The 19,656-nt window shown below is 39.9% G+C and overlaps 1 long non-coding RNA gene across 1 annotated transcript in view; it reads left to right on the forward strand.

Moving 5' to 3' along the window:
• Positions 1 to 776: 776 nt before the first annotated feature.
• Positions 777 to 19,656, forward strand: part of LOC148184929 (uncharacterized) — a 74,510-nt gene continuing 55,630 nt past the window's right edge. Inside the window, exons 1-2 of the long non-coding RNA XR_015771940.1 lie at positions 777 to 831; positions 2,227 to 2,313. This is a non-coding gene — a long non-coding RNA (uncharacterized LOC148184929). The remainder of the gene's footprint in view (positions 832 to 2,226; positions 2,314 to 19,656) is intronic.

The following is a 19,656-nucleotide window of genomic DNA, read 5'->3' on the forward strand; positions in this document are numbered from 1 at the left end:
TAGGAATAGCAGAAGAAAGAATAATTTTCTATTTATAGCATCTGAAGAAGGGAAAAAACATTTACATCTGTGAGGGTTTTAGAAAATTTCTCATGCATTGTAGGTATAGTTCAAATGATAATGCTGCCTATATATTCTAACACAAAATTTAAAAAAGAATGAGATGACTTTCTTCTAGACTGGACTTTTTTTTCCCCTCAAAGCAGGAGAGTAGCTATTACAGAGGAGTGAATTTGTAACATTCATCTTCCTTACATAAGTAATTTTTCAAAGAGTAGAATATTAATGGGACATCAGAAGATCCCTGTTTAGGTGGAGAGGGAAAAGGGAAGCAAATTCTGAGAAATTTCAGTTTTCTGCTCCAAATGTCAGTGCAACTCTGCATTACAATGCAGCACACACCATTCACACCTAAAAGCCTCTGTTCTGAGGTTCTACAGTTTTCATCAAATGCCCAGACAGCATCATAACCCTCTGCAAGCTTGCACTGAATAGGCTGGCAATGATCCAAATGCTGGCAGAAGCACTTGCACAAACACAAAATGTTAGCTTTTTCTTCTCTTTATTTTCTGCCAGACACAATTCAGCAGCATTCCAGATGACAGGCCTTCTGTTAAGTAAGGGGAAGGGAGTGATGGATGCCTTCAGAAGGAAAATCGTGCTGCTGTGGCACTGGTTAAGCATGGTCTTCCTCTTTGGTTGGTTCCAGCCCCAGCTGGTTCTACTTAGCTGTCTCATTTAAATGATCAATGATGATCAAGCCCATCCTGTTTGCTCACAGCCTCAAGGCCTTTTAAGAAGAACCCAAAATGATTCCAGTGATGTGAGGAGGTAAAGGGGGGAAACCATGTTAGTGCTGGGAAAAGGGGCAGAGTAGAGGGGGGAAAACCACTGTTACCACAGCTAAAGATGTACCATCCCTTCATGCTGCATCAAATTACACTGCAGGATGTTTTCAGTTAAAACTTCTTAGTAGCAGAGGGTTTTATTTGCCTCTGTCATTTAGGCCCTCTCTGTAACTAGAAAATGAGCTGTGATGCTGATATTGTTGTGGAGACCTTTTTGTCTTTCTGTGTGGTCAAAGGGTACGTCAGTGTAAGGAGGAAAGAAAACTAGCTCTTAGTAAATTTTCTTCCAGAAGAAGTGGAGGAAAGGCTGATTTATCTCCAGTGAAGTTGTTGATGGATGTCCCATGTATTTAAGTCCTGTTTTTAAAAGTATAGGATGAAAAGATTTGTTTCTGAATAGTACCTATTATACAGGGGTTTTTATGCCACTTCCTCTTCTGTTCTTTGTCCATCAGGAGTGAGAGGGGCTGAAGAGTACTAGTGTCCTAGGGACTGTTGATTCTCCTCTGAAAATCACAGTAGATATCACTTAGAGTGACCTTGCATTTCATCAAGGGATGTGTAAAATTTCACTACCAGCAAAAATGAAAAGCTACAGAAATATACTTTAGTCTGCTTATTTTTCTCATTCCCTGTAGACAGGTACTGTAGAGTCCTGAAGAGAACAAGGCAGTAATATCAATGTAGAAAGATTAAGAGCAAATGGTCAAACCTAATAAAAGTAATTTATTAAAAAAAATAGAATTTAAAGCCAATCTTACTGCATTTTGCTGTAGGAAAGGTCACTGCAGGTGACACATAAGGTCTGTCTGAATTTAAAGACCTTGGTCTTAGATCATGCATGAATTTTCTGTGTGCGTCCTACTTCACAGCTAGGAGCCATCCATGGGCAGTGTCCTTCCTGCTGTTGCCAGCACAGCCTTTGCCTCTGATGCTAAGCAGTGTTCTTGGCAAGCACAGGCTCTTACACTGTTGCTGCTGTGGAACTAAAGGGTAGAAATTAGGTTTTACATGCAAAACAAACTCTGATGTGACTGTGGAAGGTATAAGAGTCACAGAAATGGTGAATGAGGAGTGATTGCTCAGTGTCTCTCAACAGGGCTACAAATGTAAGCCACTGGTGGTAGACCAAACCAAATATGAGGCACATCCTCGAACAGCACACACTTAGAGTGCTCCAGCTGGTGCCACAATTTGCACAATCACAGAAGTGGTTGGATCAGTTTAAGAAGGGAAGTCTGTTTGAGGATTTTTAAATGCAAAAATCCTGGGCAGCCCATAAGGTCTCTGCTGAGCAGAAAGGAAGAGTGGTACTGCAGAAGCATCCCTACTTGTCAGCTCAGTTCCTAAGGCTCCTAAGGTTCTTTTGTTTCTACAGGTGGGCAGAAGACACTGGGTTGAGCAGACTTGAGTCCACATGCTCTTCTCAAAAAACCCTGTACAAGACAGAAGGAAGATACAGAAGGTGGGGTATTTTGGATGTGTTTTTCTTTGAAGGAGAAAAAACAGCATTGGCAACTGCTGTGGTCAAAATCTGTACAGTTAATTGCTAATTGATTTCTTTTTTAGTGGCTTAAGCAATAGATCTGTGCTAGACATAATTTTTATTTTATATAATACTTTTACCCTCCTTATGTGGTGATATTATGGTTTAATGAAAAGCTTTTTTTTTTTTTTAAGTGTTTGACTGTCCTATGTGTGTTTAAATACATATGTATGTATGTATATTTACATGAACTTGAAAAATCAGTTGGTTTTAACTATGCTGCCATAGTAGTAGCAGCATCAGGTACATCTGTTTGTGACAGCTTCTTTTCCTTAAAGTGTGATGATTACATAAGCTGAAGAGTAGCAAGTTAAAACTTTGACAACTTGAGCCTTATTTTATCCTTTGCTGGGTTATTCTGAAAATTCAGGGAATAACACAATATTCACCATTTGGGCTTTGTATGAGCTTCTTGTGCTTGCAAAAACAAGACAAATATCCAAAATGTAGCTACCCTATGAAAACCCATTAATAAAGTTTACAAAGGAAGCAGGGTTAGGATAAGCTTTCTGAATTTCTATGGTTCCACAGTGAATCTGGTCATCTACAAGCTAAGCTCAGAGCACAGGAGTATACGTGGAAAAGATGTGGACAATTAAGTCCATTCTTCTACTGCAGGCAACAGCAATTAGATCATGAAAGTATTAAAAACACATTTTCTCTGGCTTCACATTATCCAGAAAAACTGATTTATGCTCTGAGTCACCAAGTTGCTCTTGTTGCCTGCCAGTTGAATGCACTTGACAGACAATTTTTAGAAAGTGATCAAGGTCTGCATCATTATTTAATAATAAAATACTAATTCATTGGGAAAAAAACAAAACACAACAGACAAGGAAAAGAGGTAAGATGTGTTGATGAGGAGACAGCAGATATTGAGGTCAACACTTCAGACATTTCCTCTGAATAAGAGCAGAAGCTGTTTTCAAAGGACACTTGAGTAAAGAAGAGAGACTTCACTTCGGATACTGACCCTTGTGTTTGAATGGCATTTATGGATTTAAGTGCCTAGCTTTGAATATTCACATTTGAAGACTGTACTTTCTTTGTTAACAAGCTCATTGTACTAAGAGTTAACAATAGGATCTTACAAATTTTATTATTTTTTTTTTCTGTTTGCATTAGACCTTGAATAGAAAAGCTTAAATGACCGGGGTGGGAGAGGGAATGCATTTTGTAGCTGCATGATTTACAATAGTGGCCTGTTTCATCTGTATCATCACTATGTGAAGAAAGAGAAAAATGTGAGAAGCAGCAAGAATAGATCATTATAACAACAGTAGCAATGTTCTTTATAATTTTGGACTTGTCACTCTTTCAATGATTAGATACTTGGCCAATATATAATTGGTGGTATGTTTCAAAAATGAATGAATAGATTCAATGCTTTTACATGCAAGCAAAAATTGTTAAAGATATTCTATAGGAGTTTGGGTTTTTTTGAGTTCTGAGGAATTATCCGAACAATATTGGATTTTTTTTATTATTCCACATTTTTTTTGACGTCAGGATTTTTTTTTGACATCAGGATTTTTTTTTGACCTAACCTTTAAAACATCTCTGTGACACTCCTGTAATTGGTTTATGCTTCTTTTGCCATTTACTATCTAGTTTGGAGATATGAAGAGGTTAACAGAGAAGATATTCCTCCCTATTTTTCCTTTCTATTTCCTTTCTTCTTCCCTGTTTCATACTGCTAAGAGGAGTGCTAATATTAAAAATAGATGAGATGTTGTTTTACAATTGGTAATTCAGCTCCCCTTGTTACTAGCTGAATATTAATCTCTTTGATAATGCTTCTTGTTCTTTTTGTAACAAATCTTCACCGGTACTGGATGCTCCGTCAGACAGAGACAGGGGCTTTGACTCTGTGCCTGCCTCACTGTACCGTATCTGCATCCTGTAGAGAGCTCAGACCCATGTCCTAGAATGGCCTGTGTTCTCCTGAGAATGGTCTTGTCACATGCAAGCCCATTTAAGTTAGGGTCCTCTCTCTGATGAGGGTCAGTAAGGTCTAACAGAAGGTATGGGAACACGCCTGGGATTAAGTATATTTTCCTAGAATTCTCTTCCCAGGCAGAGGAACTGGGGACATGGAGGCATCCTGAACCAAGAAGAGGTGATTTGTATTACTAGCATTTGTATTTGTATTTATTGTGTCCAGGCTTTTTCTGGCCCATGGAAATATATCCATAATGTTCTGTGGCAAGGAACGTAACTTCATGTTATTTCAAAAAACACCTTTGCAACTCCTACTTCTGAGTTTCTCTTCATGATGTGCCCCTACCTGCTCCATAGTTCTTTATTTGGGGGCTGAAAATAATATTGATTTTATACTTGGTATCCACAGCTGTATATGTCTTTAGTGTACCTGCCCTTAGTTACCTCTTTCCTAACTCTGCCTTCACTTCAATCTGTTCTGTGTGAACAATAACATCAGTCTTAATGGATTACATCTGACCCTTTTCCAAAGGGGAGGAAAAATCTCATCCTGTTAATTGCAAATACTTCAAGACTGTTGCAGAGAGTAAAGCAGGTGTTACCTCTGCTCTAAATGCTTGGGTGGGGTCACTCTTTCAAGCTGCCACAGCAGGATATGCAGCTACCCTTCCCCAGGCACCAGGGCTGGTGCTTGAAGGACTAACTGGAATTTTCACTCATTTTGGACTTTATCTGCTTTTTCCCCCTCAGAAGAAATTAGTGCTCAAAATTTTCTTGGGAGGAAAGAAAGGGCTCAACAGCTCTGAAAATCAGGCTATTAATGGTGGGTAGCTGGGGCCTCTGAACATTACCTTTTGGCAGGGTTTCCCTACTGTTCTGTTTTTGTGAAACATCTCTCCTGGAGTAATTTTTTTCATGTATTGATGGAAATGTTTTCCAGAACTGCAGGGAATCAAGATACTTTGGTTTTGCCTGTGCAATAGTTGCTGCTACTTCATAACAGCTGAACTGAGCAGCCAGACATTAGGTATAGAAATAGGACATTAAGAAACAGGTCACGCTTTTCCAAAAGTGATGACTGTCTTCTTTAGGACTGACCAGTACTGATAATTGTGGAAATATGCTCCCATGGAACAGAGACAGGTTTAGGTTCTACTTCTTTATTAACCTGGTTTGATGCAAAAAGGACTCCAAAGAATATAATCCTTCTCCAGATTGCCCTTATTGATATTGTGTTAAGACAATAAGAGGAGCAGAGCTGTTTATTTAACCACTTTCATGTCTCCCAGGGAGCATGGGTAGATGTAGAGACCTGCACTTGGAAAGGGAAGATGATTGGCTGTCCTCCTTCAGGAGAAGGTATAGAAGAATTCCCTTCAATGATCTGTGTTTGCACTGTGTGCAACTGCAATTTCAGCTCTGCCCTTGAAAATGCAGATTAAGCAATGCTGCCAACTTGTATTCTCCTGTCAAACATTTCACTGGCTTGGGAGGCTGTACAGAGCTTACAATGTACATCCTCTGCCAGGGTTACTGCATCAGGGTGCTTGGTTGTGGGGTTTGATTTCCTCTTCAGCAGATGATGTGGTTCAGGCACTTGTTTGTCTGCTCCTAAAATTACATGGTTTCTTGTATTTTCTCTTTTGAATATTCCAGATTTTTGTCATTGGTGGGGAATTTACTGTCTGTGAAATAAGTATACTCTTGCATGGGAAGTGTAGGGGATGTTATCATCCCACAAAGCATTATTCTCTTCTTTTCCTGCAGTGCTCTGCCTTTTAGGCAGTCAGGTTGCTCTTTCAGGCCTCTTTCCAAGTAATTTGCTCTTTTCTTTCCAAACAGCATTTTGACAATGAAGGTGTAGGGATGTCTGCTTACATGCTGTATCTCAGGCAACGCACTTGTCATTGAGAGAACTTACCTGGTTTAATACAAATATGCTTGCCTCTTTCCTTGAAGATTTACTTCTCCGGGGCCAGAAAGAGAGTGGCTGCTATGGAGACATGACATCATTTAAAGGCGTGGTTTGAGACATTCCTAAGGAATGGACAGGCTTTTGGGTATATCAGCCAGGTTCTCCACCACCCTGGGGAAGGCTCTCTGAACTTTCTTTATTTTGTCCTTTAGTTTTTTATTTTCCTGTAGCGTATTTTAAAATGGGCCAGTAGATCCTTCACAAACTTCAAAGCTGTGGAATTTACTTTCTTCCATCTCTCTGGCCTGATTTTTGATTCTGAAGTGGAACTACACCTGTAGAAATGTTTGCCTTCTGGAGGTAGAAGGGCTATCCTATTTGATCTCACGTTGCATGTGGTGTATATTTGCTGATCCTGTGGAGTAAGTGTTGGTGTTGGGTGGTAAAAGTGATGTGTGAGGCCTGAGGTGTGTGGTGAGGGTTACAGTGTTATCCATCATTATAGAGTTCACTTAGTACATCCACTATTTTCAAGACCTGTGTTAGTATAGATATGCTGGGAAGAAAGACCATATTGATCTCTTGGTGATGTATCCTATGTGGTGGTTGCAGCAGGATAGAGAATGTCATTTAGCAAAACCTGGGAACAACTGCTGAGTTGTGGCTGTATGTGAAATTCATTTGTAGCTTTCATGGATGGAGTTTTCCTTGGGCTGGCAGTAAAATGTTTATTGATGTGGTTTTTTTAAGAGGTACTTTGGCTCTCTTTTTTACCTTCTTTCAGGCATACTGGTTTTAGGGAGACATAGTTCTTATGTAGCCAGTTCTGTAGAGTTTTAAACCAGACTTTTTTGGAGAGGAGAGCATGTTCTGAAAACTGAGTTGTTTTTTTTTTTAACTGCACTTTTTTAGAAGAAAAAGAACGCATTATGAGTCAACTAAAAATAAGACTCAACTTGAAGAAAAGATAAATCAGTGACCAATTGAAGACTTGAATTCTATAGTAGCTTAGAACGTTTCTGGTCTGAGACAGAAGTAGAGAGAATAAAAACTGCTAGGGTTTGCAGCTGTCTGTAGGGGATGTACCTATCTTTTGGTGCTGTAAGGCACACCAAAGCATTTCCTTTAATGTCAGAAGGAAATTGTGATGTCTTTTTTTTTTTTTTGTTGTTGTTCTTTCCCTTTGCTCTTATTGAAGTATCCTTCCTGTACATGCCATAATTGTGCTCCTTGACAATCTTTAAGAGAACCTTAGGCAAGATCTGATACATCTGTTTAGCCAGAAGTACCCCTTTAAGAAACAGAAAGGAAACCCAAATTAAATAAAAGGAAAGTAATTTGTGATGGTATATATTCCTCCCACTGCTTTTTCTCCCCCTTCCATTTGGTTAATCTGTCTCCTTTGAGAAAAGAAAAAAAAAAAATCTTGCTGACAGGCTTGCACTACACGTCAGCTCTCCCTGTGAATTGGATGCTGAACTTCATTCTCTCTACAAACCAGTATCCTAACAATACTGCATGCAATTTTTGCCCTCAAACTGAGTGCCTAAAGAATTTGAGGTTGGAGAAGACCCCCAGGGTTACACTAACTGCTAACCTGACACAGTGGTGTTCACCACTAAGCCAAATCTTCAAGTGCAACATCCACAAGCCTTTTGAACACTTCTAGGGATGATAATTCTATCACTTCCATTGACAGCTGATTCCAACATCTGTCCACCCTTTCAGAGAAGAAAATTTTCCATGTATCTGATCTAAATCTCCCCTTGAGGTACAGCCTGCGGCCATTTTCTCACATCTCCTGTCACCTGGAAGGAGAGACAAACAGCAACCTCACTACAACCTCCTTTCAGGTGGCTGTAGAGAATGATTACTTTCCCCCTGAGGAAAAGTTCTCTGGGGTGCAGGGAGAGAGAGTTGATGGTGTAACTTTGCACAACCTTCTTCAATACAAGTTATGTCTCGTGTGATCGAATTGTCAAGAGGTGTGGGAGAAATGAGTCCTTGATGCCACTGATACCCAGTGAAGTCTGGTCAAGAGCGTTTGGTCTCTTTATGACTGTCTGTCTCTGCCTCAGTCTTGTGTGACAGGACTCTTGTGACAGTGACACCTGCCCTCCATGCCCTAAGTCTGTTGAATCCTGAGATCTGCAGTTTACACAGCTACTTGCCTCAGTAATAAACGCTGAGATGGTTGGGGTGCAGACCCAGAACAAAGCCTAGAGTGGGAAACCAGGGGCTGGAAACTGATAGGCTTGCTCAGCAGCCTAGTGATTTTTAAAAATTATTGTTATTCATAATTGAAACATTTGGTCAGTCTTTTTCTTGCAATGCTTAAGTGTTGTGTAGCTTTTCAGCTCTTAAGAGACTTAATTTTCACTCACTTTGCTGCAGTTATCTTCCTTGGTTTGGATTTATTGCAGGATTGACTGAGGAAGTTGTATCGATTCAAAGCCACTTTCTGATTTTCTTTCAAACATTTCCTTTGGGAAAAAAATTCTTCTTGCTTTATTTAGCAGCCTAACAAACAAGGCCTTTGCTTCCCTGTTAAAAAATACATACATGTATATGTATGTATGAATGTATATTTGCTTAATTTATGTATATGTGCATGTATGCATAGACATTTACCTCATTACAGAAGAAATAAAACCAGCCTGGAAGGTACTAATAACTGGCAGCTGTAGATGATAGGTTGCTCTAAAGAACCTGAAAAATAACCCTTTGATGACTCACTCCAGAGAAGTGTTTTACCAGTAGTGAAAAGAGCTGTGAATAAATACATCCTAAGGTGGTGGGTACCTGCAGCAGTTTTATTCAAGACATAAGTACTGAGGAGTATCCCTGGCTGCAGTAGCAGGGCAGGGATTTACGGTTTCAGGCTGTGCATGTAGACAGAGCAAGCATGATTTTTGCACTGACAGGAGCTGAAGTAGTTCTTTCAAACAGTTTGTGAGAGACTCTTGAGGTTTCTGAGGCAGGAAGCTGCCAAGCCTTTGCTTCTCCTGTACTTGAAAGATGGGTGGGTGTTTTGAGCATGTTTACAGTTAATAAACTGATTTGCAAATGTTAATTTGTTTTCAGTGATTGAACTGTGTTCTAATGGACGTAGAGGTTTGAAAATCAGCCAACTTCTTGGGCCAAGAGCCGCGGACATCAGACTTCTTGGATTATCTGGATACTGATATGGGACAATCCATGTTTTGAATCAGTTGACAGGGGAGGCTTGTAGTGTTTTCAGTGGGTGTGATGAGCCCAGAGCAGGCTGTGCCTCCAGGTGTGTGGTGTGCAGTGTGCTGGGGTCCTGTGCTCCATCAGAAGAGGCCTGTGGCACAGCAGGACAGCTCTTGGGGGCAGCCTTTTTGCTGTGTCCAGTTCCTCTCCTCTCCACGGCAACAAGTGAGACCCGGAGAACAGCTGCAGAGAGCTGATAAGTGAGCAGGAGGTGTCCTGGAGCATGAGACTTGGTGAGTTCAATAAATGCTTTTTCACAGGCAAACAAAGCAAGCTCCTGTTTAAACTTTTGCTGGTCATAACCTTTCTAGTGCTAAACAGGCCATGGCTTTGCTTAACACAGGACACAGCATTAAGTTGTTACAACTTCATTAACGTTGAGCTTTGATGTTTTGCCTTTTGATAACATCTTTGAGTAATTTTTTTAAAAATTAGTTTAGAAGCGTGGAAATTAAGCCTGGCGTGACAGTGAAGCAAAGTGGGACCTTTCTAACTTTAATGGAATAGGCTGCAGTGAGAGACTAAGGCATGGCAGGTCAGAGAAACCAAAGTGAGAAATGGCAAGGGTTTCTCTCAAGGATCAGGAAGTAAAGTCACACTCAGTAATTTAGGAAGAGAGTTGTTGAATAGCTTAAAAGTATGAGGAGAGCCTCCCCTTGCCTTGGGTCAAAAACGGGAGTGTGACTTTTGGCTCCCGAGACCCCAGTTCTCAGTTGTTCTCTTTGAACCAGATTGTAAAGTAACAAGAAAGAAGGATAGCTGCAATCCACCTTTGTATGCTGGGACAACTGACAGCTCTTAGGTACAATATTAGAGCAATATCAGAGTATCCTGAAATTGCACTGTGCTTTGCAGTCTGTGCCAGCCATAGAGGGACCATAGAGCAGGGTCCTTATAGACTTTGTGCTCTCCTGTGCTTCTCTGCTTTTGGCCTGCTCCCAGTTCATCTCATTCTCAGGATGGTATTTCTGAATCCTTTGCATCTCCTTTAACTCCAGCCAGATGGAGAAAATGGACTCAACAAGCTCAAGAGCTGTCCATCTCCAAGAGCATGTAATCAAGCAGGAGGTGGCAGGAGGCCTGCTTGGGTGAGCAAGGAGCTCCTGACAAAACTTGAGCACAGGAAGAAGGGTGCAAGGGGCAGGAGCAGGGTTAGGTTGCCAAGACAGTAGGTAGAGTAACTCTCCAATCTGCCAAGGATGGGATTGGGAAACCAAAGCCCAGCTGGAGGTGAATCTGGTGAGCGGTTGTAAGGAGTGACTGAAAATCTTCTAGCAGTATGTCAGCAGCAAAAAGAAGCTGAGGGAAAACAGACCTGCCACTGAATGGGGCAGAGGCTCTGGTAACAAAGGACACTTACAGGGCTGAAGGTACTTGATATCTTCTTCAGCTTGGTATTTAATGATAAGATTAACTTTTCAGGAATCCCAGGTTCTTGAGACTAGAAGAAAATTCTGTAGTTAGGAAGACAGTCGAAAATGGTGGTTAGTGTTAGTGGAGAATCAGGTTATGGAACATTTAAACTGGTCACATACATATCCCTGGAACAGGATGCCCCCATGCAGGCTGAGAGGGCTGAGTGATGTGACAGCATTTAAAAAGTCGCAGTGATCAGGAGGTGACTGAGGGCTGGAAGATAGCAAATATCACACCCAGGGCAAGGATGAAGATCCAGGGAACTGTGGACTGATCAGCTTTACCTCCATCCTCGGGGAGCAAGGGAATAACTATTCCTCGATGCTGTTTTTAGGTCTATGAATGACAAAAGGGTAAACAGAAGTAATTGCCATGGCTTTATGACAGGGAAGTAACATCCTTTTGTGAAGAGAGGCCCAGTGGAGGAGAAGTAGATGTTATTTAATCTGTCTTTAGAAAGGTATTCGGCAGCATCCTCGTGGAAACAGATGATCATAGATTCATAAAATGTCAAGAGTTGGAAGGGCCCTTAAAGATCATCTAGTCCCAACCCCCTCTGCCATGGGCAGGGACATCTCCCACTAAACCAGGTTGCTCAAGACCTTATCCAGCCTGGCCTTGAAATGATGTTACAGCATATACGACTGGAGGTGGATTGAAAACCGGCTGAACTGCTGGGCTCAGGTGGCTGTGGTCAAAGGCACAAAATGTAGATAGAAGCCAGATGCTAGTGAGGCACCCCAAGTGTTGATGCTAGGTCCAAAGCTGTTTACTTTCTTCATTAGTGATTTGGATGATGGGAGAGAGGACTTGGACTTCTCCACATTTGCACATGATACAAACCTGAAAAGAGTGGCTAATATGCCAGAGGCTTGAGTTGCCACTTGGGGAGACCTGGACAGGCTAGAGCATTGAGCAGAGAGGAAAGATAAAACAAAGTGAAATGCAAATCCCTGTATGCAGGAAACCTCTTGCCTGAGTACAGAAGCTTTTCTTCCACCATGCATGTAAGCTCATCTAAATTTGTGTCTGAAGCTTCTCTTTCTCTTCAGCTGAATCCTGTGGCAGCTTGATTCCTGTTAATGAGGTCTACTAGGCTGTAAGTAAGATTAATACGGAGATACGCTTACACCTACGGAATTGTCTAACTTAGATTGAACTTCCTTTAAAAGGTTTAGAGATCTATAATTGCATTCTTCAGTAATTGTGTTACAGCATATTTTTACATTGATCATTTTAGTTGTGCTTCAATTGTTTTTAAATTGATCACAAAGAAGCTGACTGCTTTTTGGCTGCTTGTCTTTGGAGTTGAACATGAAATGATCAAACTCGGTTGATGAAAATATCAGAATAATTTATAATGTTCTGGCAAAAAATATCTGTAAAGTGAACACTTCCACACTTAAACTTCTTCAAAATTGGAAATCTTGGTCAGTTGCAAAAAACATATGGGTCTTTGGGGGGCTGCAAAATTGGAAATATCTCAGGAAAGAAAAATGTGATCTCTGTAAGTATCAAGAGAGTATTGTGCAGGAGAGAAGGTATTGATCCTTGGTTAAGTGAATTTAGCTTATACCCTTGTTCTATCCTTGTTCTACCTAATGTAACCTATAGAAAATCCTTGGGATCATCAGTTTTGCTAGGTAGCAGTATTTTTTTCACTTAAAAATTAAAAAATATATAAAACAGTAGCCACTTCCTCTCTCTCTGATGTAATAAATAAATTGAATCATGTGACCAGTGACAGGACATGAGGGAATGGCTTGAAGTTGTCAGGGGTGGTTTAGGTTGGATATCAGGAAAAGGTTCTTCACCCAGAGGGTGGATGGTCACTAGAACAGGCTCCCAGGGAAGTGGTCACAGCACCTAGCCCGACAGAGTTCAGGAAGCTTTTGGACAATGCTCTCAGGGATATGGTGTGGTTCCTGGGGTGTTCTGTGCAGGGCCAGGAGTTGGACTTCAAAGATCATTGTGGGTCCCTTCCAACTCAGGATATGCTGGGATATATAGACATGAAAATTTGAAGAGGAAAAAAATTAAAATTCTCATCTTTCTAATTAGTCTTTCCTTCTCACTTTCTCCCCCTTTCCTCATATGTGTTAATAGCAAAAGAAAAACTGATATATGATTCATTACCCTCCTCTCTCCAAAAATTTTGGAAACTCTTAGATGGATACAGAAAGAACATAACCATGACAAAGAAATGTTGAACTTGTCAGAATGGAGTGAGTTTCTAGCTGGTAACTCACCAAGCTGCTTTGTTCCCCTTTTTTGTCTCCTAACATACCTCTTTTTCTCTAAGAACATGAAATTTATTGTTATACTTGGAAAAGGAAGGCAAAATGGGGTGCTGGTTAGTATGCATGCTATATATAGTGCCACCATTGAAGGCACCAAGACTGCAGGAATTTAAAAAGGAGACAGTTTTGCAGAAATCCTAAAAAAAGGCCTCTTATAATTTTTAGATTTAGTCTGACCTCATGTAGGACAGGCTTATCATGACTTCACAAAATCACTTTTGCTTTGCAGACATGGTTTCAGCTTGGTTTAATGCAGCCTATACCAACCTTAGGCATCAGGGAAAATGCAAAAGATCTGAAGGAAGGAGCAGGTCTTTCAAATGGCCTAATGTGTCTGATGTGTGTGGTGGTATCTGATGAGGCAGGAGATGTAGGTTCTGCTGGACACTTGGCTGGTTAGTAAACTTTCATTAAGGGTGGGGTGCTACCTTTTGCAATCCTGTGCAGCAGCAGTACCTGGTCAGCAAATAAACCCACCAGCCTAAAATGGTAAGTGAAGTCACGAGCTGCTGGGAAAGTTCAGGTCAGGTCATGAGAGGAGCATGACAATCTTGCTATCTTCTACCTTGCTCTTGTAACACTTAACTTTTGTATATATTTTCTGGGGTCTTAATAAGACATTTACCATTCCTTAAGGAAAAGTAAATGTGTGGTGGCTAGTCTGCTGGAGTTGTAGAAGCTCTAGAAAAAGGTCCAAGGCAGAGTGAAATTTGAGCTATTTGTACTGGACACTCTCCATTATGAGTTTGCTTTATTTTTTTAAGCTTTTCCTGTGTCTGTGATCAATTGTGTTCAAATTTACATAATGTTTCTGTATGTACAAACAGGCTCCTGCAAACAGATTATTTTTCACTCTGTGCCCATGCTCTGAGTGGTGATGTGTGGCTTGCTGTCTACTCATTGCTCAGGTTTGCAGTGTCAGAGTTGACTTCTTGCTAAAGGATGAAACAAACAAAGGTAGGATACGTGTGTTTGGGTATCTACTCTTATCCCTTGCTGATGCAGCAATAAGTCTTCAGGTTTTGCTTGCTATGTGGAACTTGTTCCCCTGTCGCTTCTAATATTGTTCTTCACACATAGCTAAGGGCCTAATGTTGCTGACGCAAGTCTACTTGTTTAATTTTATCCGACTGACTGTGCCACTTAGTGTGCTTAGTCGTCTGCTAAAAATCCTTTTGTTAAGATTGAGAACCAAACACAATACTGAATATTTGATCCTACCTACTTATGCATGGCTAACATACTTTGCTTTTATGTTTAGCTTGCTGCTACAAAAATAATGAAATATTTATTCAGCTGTTAAGGATAAGAGTTTGAATTCTCTCATGATTAAATGATCTGCAAAGGATGCTCCTTAGAGAAGGAGAAGGGCTCTGGCATCCTTCAGCACCACTGTCAAGAGCAGGTAGTAGCTGAGGTAGGACATGTATTGTTATTTTGGCAGACTAGACTTTTTTGCTCAAAGGCACTGCTGTAAATAAAGCCTTTGAATTTTGGCATGCCTTTTGGTGTCACAGGTGACTTGCTGTGGTCAGCTGGGCTCCTGATCATCTGTCAAATGCTGTTGTCTCATGCAGTGGCCTGCTCTGCAGCCTGTCTTTTTGTGTTAGGTTTTGTAGGATTTAAATCAACATGGCTGATATTACAATGATATGCAGCAAGTGCAGTGTCACATCACTATAAAAATCAATTACAATCATGATTAGATTTCTAAGACTAACAAGGAGAGAGAATTCTTTTCCCTTTCACCCTTTCTGGGGTATGTTGTACCTTTCACCTGGGGATTTTAACCCTAATAACTTAATGGTGGATATTCTGAGCATCTCACCTGAAAGGTATATTCCTGTACAGATAAAGCCAGCTGAGAAAAATCTTCAATATATTTAGCTTACCATATGTTTTTAGAAAATTCTTCTCCTGGAATGAACATTCTTAAAAACAAGCCTGCTAAAAGGATAGCATCTGTTCATTTAGTTGTCAAGACCTAGAGTGCACTTAGACAAGAGACAGTAAATGCTAGAGAAGAGGGAAGAAGAAAATATAATTAAATGACCTCTGCTTTCCTCCTCAACAGTCATACACCCACACTCCCTAAAGAAGCACCATTTTCTTGATGATGAATGATTTTCTTATTTCCATTAGATTAAACATTCACTGCATGGGTAAGTGAGCCTCGGGCTGAACTTCAGGTTGAAGTCTAGTTTCTGTATCATTGAAAATCTCAACCAAATGAATCTGACAATGACACCAGCTGCAAAAAAAACCCCAAAAACCAGACATTGTATCAGCTTCATTTTCTGTCAGTGGTTCTAATATATCTAGGCCTTGAAACCTGAAAGAAGATGAGTTTTTCTGTTATAAAATTCTGTGAAATGGTGCTAAATGTGCAGCTAAGCAAAGACAGCTGTGAAAAAAGATCAGATCTCTTTCATGCCTTGTCAATTTATGTTTTAATTTTTGGATAAGTATTTTAAATATTCTTCTTGATTATTTTTTTCTTTTGTTTTGTTAAATCAGTGTTCTTCATTACTTCTCTGTGGGATGGCTCTTCAGAAACAGTCCATCCTGGTCTGCAATACAAGATTAGCATCTCCAGATGTTACACTGAGGACACAGTGACCTCATCACTTTATTTTTATGATGTGAATTTGTGTACAAGAAGAGAATTTTTATCCTAAGGTAAGTTGGTGTCCTTGTATCAGAAGAATCAACGTATCCCAATGTGCAAAGAAAGAGGCAGTGAGCATCATTTTTTGTAAGGACTGGCAGGTAACAATACAGATGTGCATAGAGAAAAGCCTCATGGTTTTCCTAGCAGCAGCTTCAATTGAATTTTTAAAAAAAGTATCAGATTATTTTTAAGAAGGAAAGCTGTGAAGAAATCTCAGAGTTTTAGAAAGCTTTTCACTGTTACCATCAGATTGTAGTTTGTTAGAAAGCCATTCTGTCTGGCACTAACTCCTTCCTGTTAGCAGTTGTTCTGCATCTGCAAGATGTTGGGGGGAGCTCGGTGGTCTTCATCTTAAGGTTGGGGCTAGGTCTTGTATTCTGTCTAGCAGCAGCAAAAGAAGTTACCTGTAGAAGTAGAAGAGTGCAGGTGTTCTTTGAGAGAGAGCCAGGCCTCAAGTTCTTCACAAGTGAAAATTCAGTTTTTATGTTGCTGCGCATTCAGGTCATTGGGCCCAACCTCTTACTTCAGAAGACACAAACCTCTTATTAAGGGTTAGCATTTCAGAAAAAAATAAAATGGGAAGGAGAAGGGAGCATGGTACATTGCTATAAGTCATCCTTGGGTTTAAGGGCAGTCCTGATCATTTGCCTCTCTCAAAATACTGAAAAGTCTGTGTGAATTTGCCTAAGGAAGCAGCTGTGAGATATCCCAGCTTCTTTTCTGAAAGTCTTCCAGAATATAACAGAATATAACTTCCAGAATAAGTCTTCCAGAATATAACACCTATAAAAACCATAACCAGTATGCTATCTTTAGGTGTTGTAGAATGAAGGTTTCAGATGCAGGATATGGCGGGTGCCTGCCTTAGAAATTGAAGGGAGTACGTAGCATGATATTCTTGCATTTTTTAAGCTATGGACTAGGAGGAAAAATGGGGATGTGAGAACAAGCTGAATTTTGGGAGCACAAAGGAGCTTTCCCTGGAGATGCTACAGTTAAGTGGAGCATGTTCAGCCAGAGAGGTAAGATCAGGGGAGAGTGGATTTCTTTTTTGGTAGTGTGGGAGTTTGGCACTGTGCAACTTTATTATGTTATTTAGAGTCTTGAGAATGCCGAAAATGGCCCCTGCTATGCTCCAGGTACTTTTGACATGCATTAGAAATACATGACAAAAATACCCTTAGTGCAGAAGTAAAAATGAATATTTCAAGGAAAATGACAGTAAAATGAATTAAAGGTTGAGAGTTGACATTAATAATGCAGACTGATCTACAGCACCTTCATTTTTCATCTGTAAAATGGAGATAATGGTGCTGACCCAGTTTGTAAATGAGCCCTGAGTTCATCTGATTGAAAGCATCACCAACAGAAGTGGTAATGGTAGAAATTTGTGTTAGAGATGTGGTATAATTGTCTTAAGCTAGAATTTTATAAGTACTGGGACATCTAGAACAGAAGTTAAAGAAGTGTGAATGTATTTAAGTGTGTAAATGCTCTCGCATCATACAAGAACGCTTCTGCTGAGCAGTGATGCCTTATGGTAACCATGCAATTACAGGCAATATGGTTTTTTATGGTCATGGATCAAATCAATCTTTTTAAGGAAACATCCACTTTTTTCAACTTGACTCCTTCTGCTGCCTGTCGCTGTCACTCATTGATTCCCTGTTACAGGCTGTTTCTTGCCACCTTCCTCTTTTGCTGCTTCCTACTCCTGAGGCCCTTTAGCCAGCTGCATGCTGCAGCTGAGCACTTTGTCCTTTTTTGCAGTGTTTTGAGCTTATACACCTAGGCTGTCTGTTACCCTTTTCCTTTTAGACTGCTCATCTTAACCCTTCTCTGTCAACTCCACCCAACCTTTTCATTCAGGTTCTGGAACCCTGAGAATGTTGCTTTGTCCCAATTTCTTTGCTTGCATACAGTTCTGAGTTCTGCTACCTGTCAAAAGTCTCTCTATCTGGGTTCCTCACCCATCCTTCACCTCCACACACAGTTCTCTATGCTGACATTCCCACCACCCTTCTTACTTGTTAAGTCTGTTTTTTACCTCTTCCTTACATCCTGAACTTAGCTTCAGTCTCCACTCTTGTTCCCAGCACTCTGACCTGAGACTTGCAACTGCTTTTGATTTCACTCCATCAGTGCTGCCAGAGCTGGTTTGCTCTTTGCCCCATCAGTTTTGCAAAACAATAATAAAGAGAAAAACCTGTGCAAATACTGTCCAAATAAATAACTAGGAAATTATAAAAAATTGATCACTTCAAAAAATGAAAATTACAAATGTTGGACTCTCTAGAAATAGCCACATGTCTAGGATAGTAATTTTAGTAATTTTTAGTAATTTTATTTAAACATTTTTATTTATTTATAAAACATTTTAGTAATATGTTTTATTGACCTTGCTTATGATTTTTAAAAACACACCCTTGGCTTCTGATCCTATTCATTCATATTTAATTCTGAGTATGCAGTATATTCCTTTGGATTCTAAGAAAGCAGGTGAATAAGCCTTTCCCAGATCAGAGAATTGGAAGGCTAAAAGCACAGTGTGGAGTTGTGGCAGAAATCTGTGATGAAATAAGTGCCAGTGGGTCTGTATTAACATGCTTATTTTTAAGTATTCTCCAAGGTCTCTTGCTTGTATTTGATTCTGATGTGTAGAATGATTGTAAGGGAAGTAAATACCCTTTTTTCCATATTTTTTGGCTTTTAGTTTTTCAGACTGCTAAAACTTCAAATGCTAGAGGCTGCACCAGCACTGATGGCTTTTATTGTCTCTGTATTCGTGTGCCTGAGACCAGAACAGGAGTGATCATACACTAATAGAGAGCAGGAATTGGAAGAAAATTCAGCTAATAATGGAAAGCTGCCTTTCACTGTAGCCATGCAGCAGGCATTCTGTAATAACAAATCCATCAGGCTTTCTCCCTTCATGTTGTTACCAATGTTTGCAGGCTTTTTAGCAGAGGGGATTTTTCTACAAATGAAAGGAAGAAAGGTTATATGATTTCTTTTGTCTAATATGCAACTTTGGTAAAATGTTATGTGTAGCTTTCGTAACTTTGAATCTATGGGGGTTTGAGGAGTAAGTGTTACTCTGGTTTTTGATGAAGCTATTTGACAGATTAAGAAATAAAGTGCTAAAGTAATCTTGAGTCTGAAAACAAAGATGGAAATAGAGTAGATGTCATTTTGCAAATGGGGAGTAAAAAGGTTTTTGTGTTTGCCAGCATGCACGATTTAGAATAATTTCAGTGCATCAGGAAATGAGCTTTAAATTATTCTAAAGCGGTTGGTAAGTGGGAGCAACATAGTTAAATTTATTAAAGCTTTTTTTGGTAAATAATTGATATAATGTTGCAATAAGAGTATGCCATATATTACAAAATGATACATTATGTAAATAGATAAGGCACAATTTTCCTTCTGCCTGATGCTAGATCCCACTTTCTGGGTAATGACTGTGAAGGAGTTCAATCCGTTTTCCTTCAAGAGGCATGGGTATTATAAATGTGGAAGATTGGCAGGTGTGTTATTTAAATTATTTTCTTCATCTCTATACAAATTTCAGACAAATTTAGATATAAAAAAATAATAATAATTAAAAATAAGAGGGAAAGAGGTCAGCCTGCTTACTGCAAGTGACTGGAGGTAAAGATGGGAACTTGATGTTTTCCACCAGTGTCACCTGAATGATGTTCAGAAACCCATTGTTCTGAGGAATTTGCAGCTGTGGAACTTGTGCACTCTTCTATGTCTAATCCAAATGCTGGTTTTAATACAGT

This window comes from Pseudopodoces humilis, chromosome 2 (genome assembly GCF_049639895.1).
Source record: "Pseudopodoces humilis isolate 2021_Gansu_Grassland_sample_001 chromosome 2, ASM4963989v1, whole genome shotgun sequence".
In the NCBI taxonomy this organism is placed as follows: domain Eukaryota; kingdom Metazoa; phylum Chordata; class Aves; order Passeriformes; family Paridae; genus Pseudopodoces; species Pseudopodoces humilis.